The sequence below is a fragment of the Hemibagrus wyckioides genome, linkage group LG02 (genome assembly GCF_019097595.1).
Source record: "Hemibagrus wyckioides isolate EC202008001 linkage group LG02, SWU_Hwy_1.0, whole genome shotgun sequence".
Classification (NCBI taxonomy): domain Eukaryota; kingdom Metazoa; phylum Chordata; class Actinopteri; order Siluriformes; family Bagridae; genus Hemibagrus; species Hemibagrus wyckioides.
This window is the reverse complement of record NC_080711.1, coordinates 11,391,143-11,403,461: the sequence shown is the minus strand read 5'-3', so window position 1 is coordinate 11,403,461 and position 12,319 is coordinate 11,391,143. Positions and strand designations below refer to the sequence as shown.

Genomic DNA, 12,319 nt, shown 5'->3' with positions numbered 1-12,319 from the left:
TGCAATCAATAACAGATTTAATATAAAAGTTAGGCCCTGTGGAGAAGCTGATGCTGGCCATCTCAGTGTTCATTAAAAGCTCCATGCTGGAGTTCCTTTGTTGCACTGTCTGTGGCCTGAGGGGAACAAACGACTGAGACAACAGCAGATAAGAGAGAAGATTAATAACTTCTTCAATCACTGTGGCTACTTTGCTTACAGACTCCTAACATTCAACCCAACTTAGGGATTGACTCATTGCCTTCCTGGGGTTGAGCTTGGACAGTTCACAGAAATGATAATCTGTCACACGGTCCTTCAAAAACTCTACAAGGCTATAAGATTTCAAGTATTTGAGATTTTGTTAGTTTGTACTCCTTCTTCAATCTAGAGCAATTAATCCAGTCTCTTAGGATTTTCACTTTTAGAGGCATAAAACTATTCTACATATAGACCTATTTCTACAAGACCAAATCCAGAATAAATGAAACCCCAAATGAAAATAAGCTCCAACTTAGAAATTTAAAATAGGTTATATTAAGTCTCACTCTGTGTGGAAAGCAAGATAACTGGACCTTTAAATAAAGCAGACACTCACAATTTCTTTGGACACGAGTTTGAGAGCATCCTTTTAGAACTGTGTGAAGGTTTCCTATTTGAAACGCGAAATGAAATTTGACCATCATGAGGGAGGCTGTTGAACTAACCGAATTATGAAAATGTCTAGTAGTTTATAGTAAATAAGTATGTGTGGGTGTTATGAAGCTTGGAAGCTGATAAAAAATATTTGAATATAAATATTGGTTACCTGGTAAATCTTTCTCATTGAAATTTGAAAAATACAGATTTGATGTAAATTAGGCTAAAGGTCAAGCTCTCCAGAATAGTAGATGCTTTTAGAGTGGTCAAACTCATCATTTATCTAATCACAGACTGGAAGGTCATGTTCACATCCATGACCACAAAGTGAAGTGAAGTGAGGCAGAGTTGAGTGAATTTTGACTGACTGCTTGTGAATCCTTTCTTTAATTCTAATATTCACAAATATTCAAATCAGATTTTTATCTTGCTATTTCTGAGTTCCATAAGCACACTTTGGCCTATGTAGCATCAAATCCCTATAAGATTTACATTTGTGAGATTTCGTTTATGACTTTTATTTAATGGCATATGTATTCAATATTCAAATACTTGGTTTTCCTCTGGGTTTTCCAGGTTCCTCCTACTACCCGAAAACAGTAGGCCAGTAGGTCAATGCTAAAATGACCCTAGGTAGGAATGAGTGTGTGCATGATGGCTTGTGATGGACTCCCAGCATAGGCTTTTCAGATCTACGCAGACCCTGATGAGGATAAAGTGGTTACTGAAGATGAATGAATGAATAAATGAATGTATCAATGAATCAAAGGTATTTTCATGGACTACTATCAAATAGCATATGAATATTAACAAGGTAGAGGGAAAAAAAAAACATTAGCCTTGTATAGTTTTGATCTCACATGAAGGGAAGCACACATTTTCAGTAAACCTACAGAAGCTCAGCTGTCAGGTAGCTGAAATGAACGCCAGACAACCTGTCACAATTAATCTCAGCCAAAGTGGATTAGACAAGAAATAGGAATTAATATTTCATCCAATGCAGGGTGCAGGTGCTCTCATGTCATTCAATTGAACCCAAATAAGTGTTGCTTCTACTTCAGGGAAAAATTTTTTAGAAATAGTGTATCACTTTCTCAAAGGTAGAGTTTACAATTATTCCGTGTTACTCATATAAGAAACGTCTGCAGTTATGACCTTGAATGCATTTCCTAGATAAAGCAATCCCAGTGCATATAAAGGACTGTGGCTGAAAGAGGGATAAGATGGGTCCAGTGCGAGGCTAGGAATTAATGAACCACACACACACACACACACACGGCATAGAAGGGAAGGGAAGTAATCTGAGCTAGGGCACAGGGTACATTAATGAAGTAGAGAGCCTCTGCTCTTTTAGGTCACTGATGAGCGGAACATGCAATTAGCACAGTGGCTGATGAAATTGCATGGCCTTAAAACAAGTTGCATAAACAAAACCTTTTTTTTTTTTTTTTTGATCTGTTGCAATCCGAATGCTCTAATGTGAGCCGACCCCATCTGCTTTGTGCATATCTTTCAGGGAAAAAAAACAGAAGGTCACAGAAGCAACAGACAGTCATAGGTGTGCTATGACACATTAACCATATCATCTAGCTCATTTACACGCGCCATTTATCTTAGAAGCTGTACAATTCCAAGCTTCAGAGCTTGATCATGATGACTTTGAAGAGAAAGTTGAATCCTGCTTTATTTATGGATTTATATAGAGTCCTAGGCATCTTGTGGAGCTTTTCTCATGTATTGGACAACATACTTCTCAGTTGGATTACAGAGCAAGAACCTACAAAGAAATAGAGGTATGAGCCACAAAGATCCTTTTGAACCTAAGCTGCTTGTTAGTGTATTGAAGCTTTCTTTGTCTGACTACAAAAAATCTCTGAGCTTATGAGGCCCTTTGAGGCTATGAATGATACTCTGTTTGAAGGAAGACCATATAAAAAGGTCAGGTTGTGGAAGTGGAACCCTGTATTGCACATTAAGAGCTCAGTGATGCTAAAAATGTTTATTTCCCGATTTAATCACCCATGAATTATCGGGGAAGGGTTTCTTTTTTTGTTCACCTGGTGGGTTGGTTGTTTTTTTTTCATGCTTCTATCTTACACTCAACAATCACTTTCTTGCTAAGGTGCCTCAGAGAAACATGTGCCTAATGGAGTTTAAAAAAAAAAATCTGTCCAGGCAGGGTCAGAATAAGTAATAAGATGCCGGAGGTGTAGAATATATAACTGACGTGGCTGTACATATTCCATACCACCCTCCCAATTCATCATTAAATAATTAAATTTGCATGGCTCATATTTGCAGCACTAGGCATTTGGTTCGGTGGGCTTTGAATGAGTGAGTCAGCCACGCCAGACATCAATAATTCAGACATTCTCATGTGCCGGTTTGTCTACAAAAAACCCTGCTGAGTTTCAGTGTAAAGATGTATTACATACCCAAATACCAAACTAGCACACTCCCCAGGCATTTAGAGAAGCTGGCCCTGGGCCCTGTAGCTCCATCCTGCTGCTTTATTAGCCTGCTAGTCTCTCTATCAGTGCATACAAGCACAGTCTCCCATGAGCTTCAGCCCCAGGCATCACAGCTGCCAATAAATCTCCCATCAGGCCATTGTCTGCTGCCTGACTTTCCTCATCATTGCTGCATGACCCATAGGCATCACTTAAAACTTGGGTCCGCCTACAACATATTGGTATGAATCATTCGTGTATGTTCTCAACTTTTCCAAGCCACTTTTTTTTTTTAAATCTCATATTTCCGAAGCAGGTCTAAAATTAAAACCCAAGCCTGCAATCTTTTTATATCCATTTGTGTGTGGATGTGTTTAAGACTCGCTGGACTGCCCCCCCCTTCCCTCCCTTTCCCTTCCCTCTCTTTCTCTCTCATTCAGAAACACACTGTTTATCTTTTTCTCTCAATCTCTTCCTCTCTCTTCCCTCCTTCTATTTCCATCTCTTTTGGAGCTCAGGTGTTGGAGAGAGTGGTTCCTGCTTGCAGGCTTGCCACTGTCAGTCTCGGTCCATAAATCAGCAGTCATTCAGCACTTCCCCAGTGTGATGTGTACTCTCCCTCACTAACAACGCATTCTCCCCTTTGATAGATGAGGCGAAGGGCCTGTTGACGGCTGCCATCTCTGCAGCTCTCCCTTCAGAGTCAGGCTGTGCAGCTAAGAGAATAGATTTATTTCAGCCTTCCTTTTATATCCCAGCTGCCCCGTTTGATCAGTTTTAGCTGCATCCACAACAGTAGCAGGATTTTTTAGGTGCTGAGTCTCCTTCGTTAGGGGTGGCTCGTGTTACATAACTGCCGTGATGAAAGAGTTTGAGTGACTGACAGAGGTTAATGATTGAAATAAGCTGCACTGACAAGGTGAAAACAATTGTGGGATGATGTTATCTAGGACATCAATCAATCACTCAGTGTTTCAGAGACACGATAACCGTCTGTCTCATGACATCCGACCATTGCCTACACTTTTGTAGTGGGTCCACAGATTTCATGAAATTTTTGCAAAAGTATATCATTAAAATGCTGACCGTAGCTCAGCACAAGCATGAACTTGGGGACCTTGACAGACATTTAGCCACCATATACACTGTTCTATTGCCTTTATGTATTCAGATTTGTTTTCGATCATAATGGTGCAACAAGCTCTTTCTCGTTTCCCCATCAATTCTTTTTTTTTCTTTTTTCTTTTTTATGATGCAACGTGAAACACCGAGGTCGCTCATCAGACTATTCTTCCCATTCCTGTAAAGATCAAACAATGCAATATATCAAACACATGCTTGGACTTTATTGCCGTTTGAGTTAGACAGCATGTTAACATCTCGAACCATTTTTCATTTCCAACTGTTTCCTCCTCCTCCTTCTTCTTCTGCTTCTTCCTGCTTAGAAAACCATATACTGGCATGAACATTGTAATAACATGGACATATATTTACATAGTGAAAAGAATAAAGGTTATTCTGAATCCATGTGTATTTATGGAGTATCAGGAGGCTTCACCCACACATACATGCACACTGACTGTGCAGTACCCACCTGTAACACCTATACTCGTCCATTTTCAAATCGCTTTTATCCTCTCTAAGCTATTGAAGAATTGCTGCTTTATGAAATCCAGCCCCAGGGAAAGAGGTCATGCTAAAATAGAAGTGTTTTGGAAGCTGGCTGCCATTCCATGTGATATGCTACAGTGGATGCCCTCTCTTGGGAATGCCCCCTTCTTACAGAATAAACTATGCTGTCCACCTTCCCAGTCTCCACGGCACCACAATATCCTTCATAACTCTTCCTTACAGCCTCTAGCAGGAACTCGGCTCTGTTAGCATAGCTGCTTGAAGTACTGCTTTTGTTTCCATGAGCTAAAATCGATTCCCACTGCTGTAATACAGTTCAATTTGATGTGCTTGAGCCTAGTCAGCTGTGATATCACAGTCTTCTGCCACACTGTGTGTGTGATCTGGAGGCTACTTAGCGGAATCACTGCAAATTGCTACATAATGAAGACTGAAGCTGCCAAAAAGTAAGGAATCGCATCTTGATAACAATGGAAGGCTAAAATAAATTGTTAGGCACCGCCATCAGCTTTCTCACTCCTTTAATGCTTTTGTCTGAGCTGGTGATTGTCTGTTCTTATTTGCAAGAATGAGTAGTGGAAAAAAATTCACTATCATCTAATAATCATGTAGACTTTTCGCCATCGTCTCTGACAGAGCTTTTCAGGACAAGATGGGATGTGTTATCTGTATAGTTGGCCCCATTGCTCTGAAGCAATTAACCCTGGATTGCTTGTCTGTGTTTCGCAACACCACATTAGCATGTCTGAGTACAGACTCGAGTGGACTGCAGCCTTTAATGTTGAATGAATAATGTTGCAGGGCAGCCAGAACAAACCAGCCACTGTTTCCCTGACAAACATTGACCATGAATCATATATAAGTCCAACTAGATTGTTTACAGGTGTTTACTGGATAAACAGTAAGAGTATGATGCAGGTTATGTAGATGACACATTCCAGGCATATTAATGAGGAAAAGAAACTAGTGATTTCAAACTAGCAGGACCCATGCTTTATTGGATGGATAAACATCCCATGCCCTACATTATTTGTTTGTTGTTCCCAGAAGTCAACTTATAAAATTCGTGTGTATTTCAAACGGTCATAAATCAACAATTTTCTAGCCTATCTGCAACGTCTGTCATAAAGACTTCTCCACCACGCCACCAGAGGGCACCCTCTCCTGAATTTTCAGCTCGCCTTCATTTCCTGTTTGCGCTGTATATTGGGGTGTCTGATCTTATCGGCAAAGTGCCGCTATTGGTGCAGGTCCTCAGTCCAGACAAGCAGATGCCACATCTGATAGTCCTTATATTGAAATACAAGATCTACTGATTAAACAGGTGAAATTAGGTGTGGCTCCTGCTTGACAAGAGTGATAATCCCTCTTTGTGGACAGGATTGGACACACACTGATATATAACTAAAGTACACAAACCTGGCACTAGTAAAAACGTGCTGTTTCCTTAAGTCACTTGAGTATGTTCTGAGCTGGTGTTTATTCGACTGATCTTTGAGTATGACCCTGACTTTGCTTCTGTGGTTTCTTCCCCTTGTACATTTCTTTGTTCTGGTGTTTTTTCTGATCTTATGTCTGCCAACTCTGGCTTGTGCATTGCGGCCCTGATTCTTCTCGTAAAAACATCTCTCACATGGATCCTCACTATTCTCTTGAGTCCACTATGGGATGCTCTTTTTATCAAACAGACTTAAACAGGCTGTTTGCGTTGCCGTGTCTTTAAGACTGCTATATGTAAATAAGCTCTATTCTGATTGGATAGTCACCTCACACCTAAAATGATCTGTTGTGTAAGAAACTCTGAGATGCGCAATAGCCTAGTATTCATTCTGTCCTTCTGTCCTGATGACAGAAACTTTGTGACACAGCCTTCAGCTACTCATCATGGTTTTTTGGATGCGTTTGTAGAGGTATATTTGGTTTCATGACAGCCAGGGTGAACACATTTTTACGACTTATTGTAAAAACGTTCGCTCCAGTAACTGCTGCTGACTTCATCAGGACTAGGTGGGGATAAACCGTTGTAAAATGACTGGAAAAAATATTCATTTTTATAGCAAGAAATCCAAAATTGGCTGTTTTCGCAGCTTGGTTTCTGTAAATCAGCTTTATGGACTGGGAAGGCAGTGGGACCCTTTGAAAAATGAACAATGTTTACAGTGTATTAAGTCCTTTGGTCCTTTGGTTTCAACAACTCAGGTTTTCATCACATTGACCTTCTAAATGTTCTCAACCTCCTAAAAACGATGTGCTTAGATTCTGCTCTGAAGGAGAAACACTGACTGCTGCTGTTACTGTCCTATTAGCTAGTGTCTTAGACAGCAGCACTTTGATACCTACAAATATCCCTGTAAAAAAATGGAGGAGGCAGGAATATGTCACAAAATTATGGTAACAGTTTGTATATAATTGGAGGTAATAAATCATATATTCTGTATCTACAGCTATTTCTGTAATCCGAATTTGTTCACAAAATGTTTCAACTGGCTTCTGAACTCAAGTTTCTTGGACCCAGATTAGTAAACAGCATTCATGCTAGCATTCAAACACGTTGATGCCTTCCAACTTCCAAGTAACGTAAAGTCCCACCCACTCTGGCTTAGGGTTCTACATAGAACCTTCTAGTGTTTCTCCAGAAGGACAAATTATTAAAGGTACTAAATGGAAGTGTCATAAAAGATAAACGCCAGCTCATTGTGTTCTTAGTCTGTATACAAGCCACAAATTGCAAAGGCATTATCTTCAGTGCAGTTTGTTTCAATGATGCTGGAAATGTTAAGCATAGTGCTAATAAAGACTGGAGTAAACAAGAACATTCACCTTGATGGGTGATTTTCACCATGATGGCTTTTTCACCTTGTTGGGAAAATAAAAGCTTATCTGAATCGATCTGTGTGTTGCTTTGGAAATGCTGCTGATGTGAAGCTTTACTCAAAGAGTTATAAGGCCACAAAAAGACTCAGAGTTCTCCTAATTATGGTACATTCCATCAGTTCCCACAGTTCTCAGAGTGGGGTTCGTGAACTGTAACCAGGGGATCAGTGAATTATTTATTTTTTATTACTGTGGTGGAAACCACACAACCACACCATTATCAAAGTTATTGTGTTGTATAGTTTTAACAAGTTCTTATAGGTGGGTTTTTTTTCTTTTCTTTTTTGCTTATTTGACCGGTCAGTTTGAATTGAATGGGATTGATCCAAACCTCTAAGAGTCAAAAAGCAAGAAGGCCTGTAAAGTGGCAAATTTTAATCCAAATTGAAGTGGAAAGTATGAGAAACTCTGTGGTACCAGTAAACAATCAAAATACAATTTGTTTGTAATTGCATATATGTACATGCTTGCCTTAATGTAATGATGAATATGAATAGTTGGATTAGTGCAAAAACCTCTGAGAAATCCTGAACTAATCTTTTGTATAGTGGTAAACAAAACCGAAAGAAAGAAAGAAAGAAAGAAAGAAAGAAAGAAAGAAAGAAAGAAAACCCTAAGTTAAGACTGAAATGGAGATGAAATGGTGCATGTTCAACTCATATGGAGAGCAAAGCCATTGTGTCCAGTAGCAATACAGGCCATATGGGGAAAAACTAACGTGACTGCTGTTGCCGGTTGTGTGTGGACATCTGGCACAGCTGTACCTTCTGGTTTATGTATTTGTGGGCAGGCCAGTACTAGAAAAACATTTTTGAGCTCCATGGACTGCAGAGAATTACTTCCTGTTGAATAACATTTGAGTTTAACTTTACTGGCCATGGTTTACAGCGTCCATGCTTTAACCATCATGCCCTGTTAACTTTAGCAAAAGGGATTTGACTAAAGGAATGAGACATTGTGACTTATATCATAATTCTGTGTTGCTATTTCGATTTATGTTTGATGTTATGTTATTAAGAAATGGAGTCACAAATTTTTTTTAAATGGGTCAGCTTGGCAATTGTTTCATAACATTTATTAGTCTGGTCTATTTAAGCTTCTTTAATACAGGCCAATTGGTTTAGAGTGATGAGTACATGAACTGCAGACAGAAAACTTTGAGTTCTTGGACCAGATGGACGCATCTCTCACTTCATTTTGCCACCAGTTTCAGCAGTTTGCAACTAAATTGGGTTTATTAATTAACATCTGAGAGTGTGTGAAAACCCAGTATTGATTTTCATTCCAGTGAAGAGGCACTATTTTCCATTTGAGCTAAATCGCAGGCTACTCTGAAAGAATCAGAATGTCATCAAAATGTTTGCTTTTAGGTACATTTTCCTCCACTTTAGGTACATTTCCACCACCTAAAATTAGCACTGTCTGGTGACAATAATAAAAACAAATCAAGATCACAGGAATCTGTAATATGCAGGAAACATTAAAATGGGGCCGCTCAAAGCGGACAGGCTGGAAAAACCTGAATACACACCCTCACAGGTACATCAACCCAGGGCCAGACCAGGTATTTTGCCTGTTCCGTGATTTAAAGAGAAGCACTGCCCTAAAGAGTAACTCTATCAGCAACAGAAAAGCTGCGAAGGTAGAACAGAGGATAATGTGAAAGGATTTTGTCTGGTTCATTTGGAGCACACTTGAAGGGTGAAAAAGAAGACAAAGAGGAAGCTCGAGAGGTAAATAAAGAATAGTTGATACGGCTCAGTTCTTGTGTATTGTGTTCTGTGCTCTCTCTTTCTGTGACAGCAGTGTGATTGAGGATTTTAATTCCAGCTAATTCGATTTCTTTAAAAAAAAAAAAAGGAAGAAAGAAAAAATAGCATCCGCAAGGGCCTAAGAACAATTCAAGAAAAATAACACACATAAAGTCTTAACCGTTCTCTGGAAGGTAAAGTGCATTGCTGTTTCATCATTTGGGTCTTTCCTATAGCCTTCTTCATACATGGTGAGATTGCAGAAAAAATACAAAGCTCAAAAATTGAAGATAGTGTCTTCATTGTTCTACACCTGTAATGCTATGGTAATAAAGTAGTTAGCCCAGAGCTAAAGTTAATGAATCAAATCCACAGAGGTAAGAGACGGCTATCCGAGTGCCGTTTTTAATGGTTATGTGTTATGTGATTTCTGAGTCATAGAACTAAAATGAGACAAAACACTCAAGGAGGTGACCCACCTTGCGAAATTGCTTTGCCTGTTTCGAATGCTTGTGTCACAGTTGGAAAAGAAACTACTGAAGCCAGTCAGATATGTAGCTAATTGCCCTTGAAGGTTTTGGGTGTCCTTTTGGGGGCTTGCCAAGACGCAGTGTATGACAGCAGCGTGCAGATAGCAGCTCGATGATCCATATACTATCGACCAATTTCCATATCACTTAATGACAATGAAAGGATGGCCTCAGATAGTGTAACATAATTACTATCGATTGCTTTTTTTGCCCTAGAGTCTGTCACTGCCCTTCTCCTTCACACTTTCCAACAGACCTGAGCCTGGACGCTAGCCATGGAGGAAGAGTATATGAAAAAGGGCTACCCTGATGTCGTAACACAGCAGCACACGAGCAACGTGGATAGGGGCTACTCCGAGACCAAGCGCGCCGATTCGGGACCAAACGGCTGCATGCGGTGCTGCATGAGTACCAAGAGATGCGTGATGAGCCCGGAATGTGGCAGAGCTCTGAGCATCGCCAATGTCATCGCCATGTGTGGCATGTGTATCCGCATGTGGACGTGTAAGTTCAAACACGTTGAGCTTTTTCAAAACGTTTCACGTGATCACAATGTCAGTTGTTGACAGTAACATGAAGTGCTGCAAATTCACAACCTCAGCTAATTAAATGTCACAAAAACAAGTGCGCGCTTCTATAAAAAAAAAAAAAAAAAAAAATCATGAGATATGCCTTTTGGAATCCGTTGTTCACAATAAAACTTTTAAAAAGCAATTACAACTCAATTCAGTAGGATGCTGGCAGCTAACTAATAGTATAGCTCTTGAGTTCTTTTTTGTTCTGAGTCAGCTACACCTCAGCCCTTCTCTGACGACTCTGTGCTGTCAGTCGAAAATTACATTACATTCAATGCTATTAACCTGTATTTTTTTTTTTTAATTCATTGTCGTAATGCCAAAAAAAAACCACACCAAAATCTCAGCCCAGACGGTATCTGACTGCCTAACTGAACTCTTGTGCTCTCTTCAGGAGTCATTTTCTTTAATCTTCATTTTCAATTCTGAAGTCTGTCATCCTGTCTGCCTGTTGTAAAGGGCGTAATTTTCTTTTATTTTCACAGAGATTTCTACTGCTTCTGAATCAAGAACAGTTTGTCTCCTGGTAGCTGCCACCCTGAACTTAGAATAATAGGAGGCATCATGATTATGGAATCTTGACCACACCTCTACGAAACAACCATTATTACACACCCTTAGATTGAACTCCACCCTATTTTATGATGTCTTTTGCTAATCATATATATCTTTGACAACACACACAATATTGCAGCATATCTGTAAGTAAACTTATCGTTAAATAGGGTAATAAATGGGTAATGAAAATGTAATATAACTGTAAAAAATAGAAATCGGAATGGATGAATAACATATTCATATTTAATGTATAAAATGTTTCAAGGATTCTACATCCTCAGGTCTCTGTCTTCCCTCAGCTGCTGTATCATGACAGGTAGCAGTGAGATGTGACCGAGTGCCTGCAGGTGAACAATCAGTAAAGCCTAGACCTTGATTTTAACACTCTAACACTCCACAAAAACCCTGGATATTAGATAGTTTCTGCTCAGAACTAGGCTGTGAATGATGACTTGTGAAATGCATTCTGCTACAGATTATTCACAGCCTCTCTCTCTGCGATTGTCATCTGCAACTAAAGTAATTAAATTAAAAAGTCTAGTGGCACTGGAGGTCATGTTCACTGTCGTTTAGTTTTTAATTTTCATTTTGTTGACAATTTTTCCTGTTTAATTACCTTAAATCAGTTAAGTAATTTAATCCTTTCAAGTGTCTTCCCCCACAATTCTAATGCTTTTCATTTGCATACGAGTAATGGAGAACAGTCACCTTTTTGGGATTCTCAACACATAACCTTGTGTATTTTATTCTTCTCATAACTGATTAGACATTACTATCTTCTTCATTTTTATTTTTTTTTGTTAACTAAAACACTTGTCGTTTTTCCTAAACTTTTTTTTTTTTTTTTTTTTTTTGTGGTTGTAGTCTGAGCTAAATTTAACAACGATTTGACATCTCTGACTTTGATTTACTGCTCTGTGCTCTTCAAAATACAAAGAAAACATGATACATATCTTTGTCTTATCTGCAGTTTTTGAATTATGTTCTATACATACAAGCAAAACAGCAGCATGATAAATGCATTCAGATGGAGTTCACATAGTCTCTGCTTAAGTTTGATCTACAGAGTTCTTCAAGGACAAAGCAAGAAAGTCAGCCAACATTGTGAAGAATTACCAGTATCTATAGCCAGTTATTCCCCCCCCCCCCTCTTAGACTAAATGGTGCATATCAAGAGCATGGAAATATATATACAGTCTTTCTGACATTTCTGTGATATTGAGCCAATATTTAGGTTCATTCATTCATTTATTCATTACCAGTAACCACTGGTCAGGGTTGTGCTGGAAGATAGAGAATCAAGGGTCTGAGATGGGAGTACATGCTGCATA

At 39.2% G+C, this 12,319-nt stretch overlaps 1 long non-coding RNA gene across 2 annotated transcripts; it reads left to right on the top strand.

Moving 5' to 3' along the window:
* The first annotated feature begins 9,128 nt into the window (after window positions 1-9,128).
* On the top strand, window positions 9,129-11,876 carry LOC131344728 (uncharacterized). Of its 2 annotated transcripts, none has more exons than XR_009203373.1 (3): window positions 9,129-9,307; window positions 10,072-10,359; window positions 10,916-11,876. It is a non-coding gene; the product is annotated as an uncharacterized LOC131344728 (long non-coding RNA). The 2 variants fall into 2 exon arrangements; XR_009203372.1 differs by having other exon boundaries at window positions 9,133-9,307; window positions 10,110-10,359; window positions 10,916-11,875.
* The last annotated feature ends 443 nt before the right edge of the window (window positions 11,877-12,319 follow it).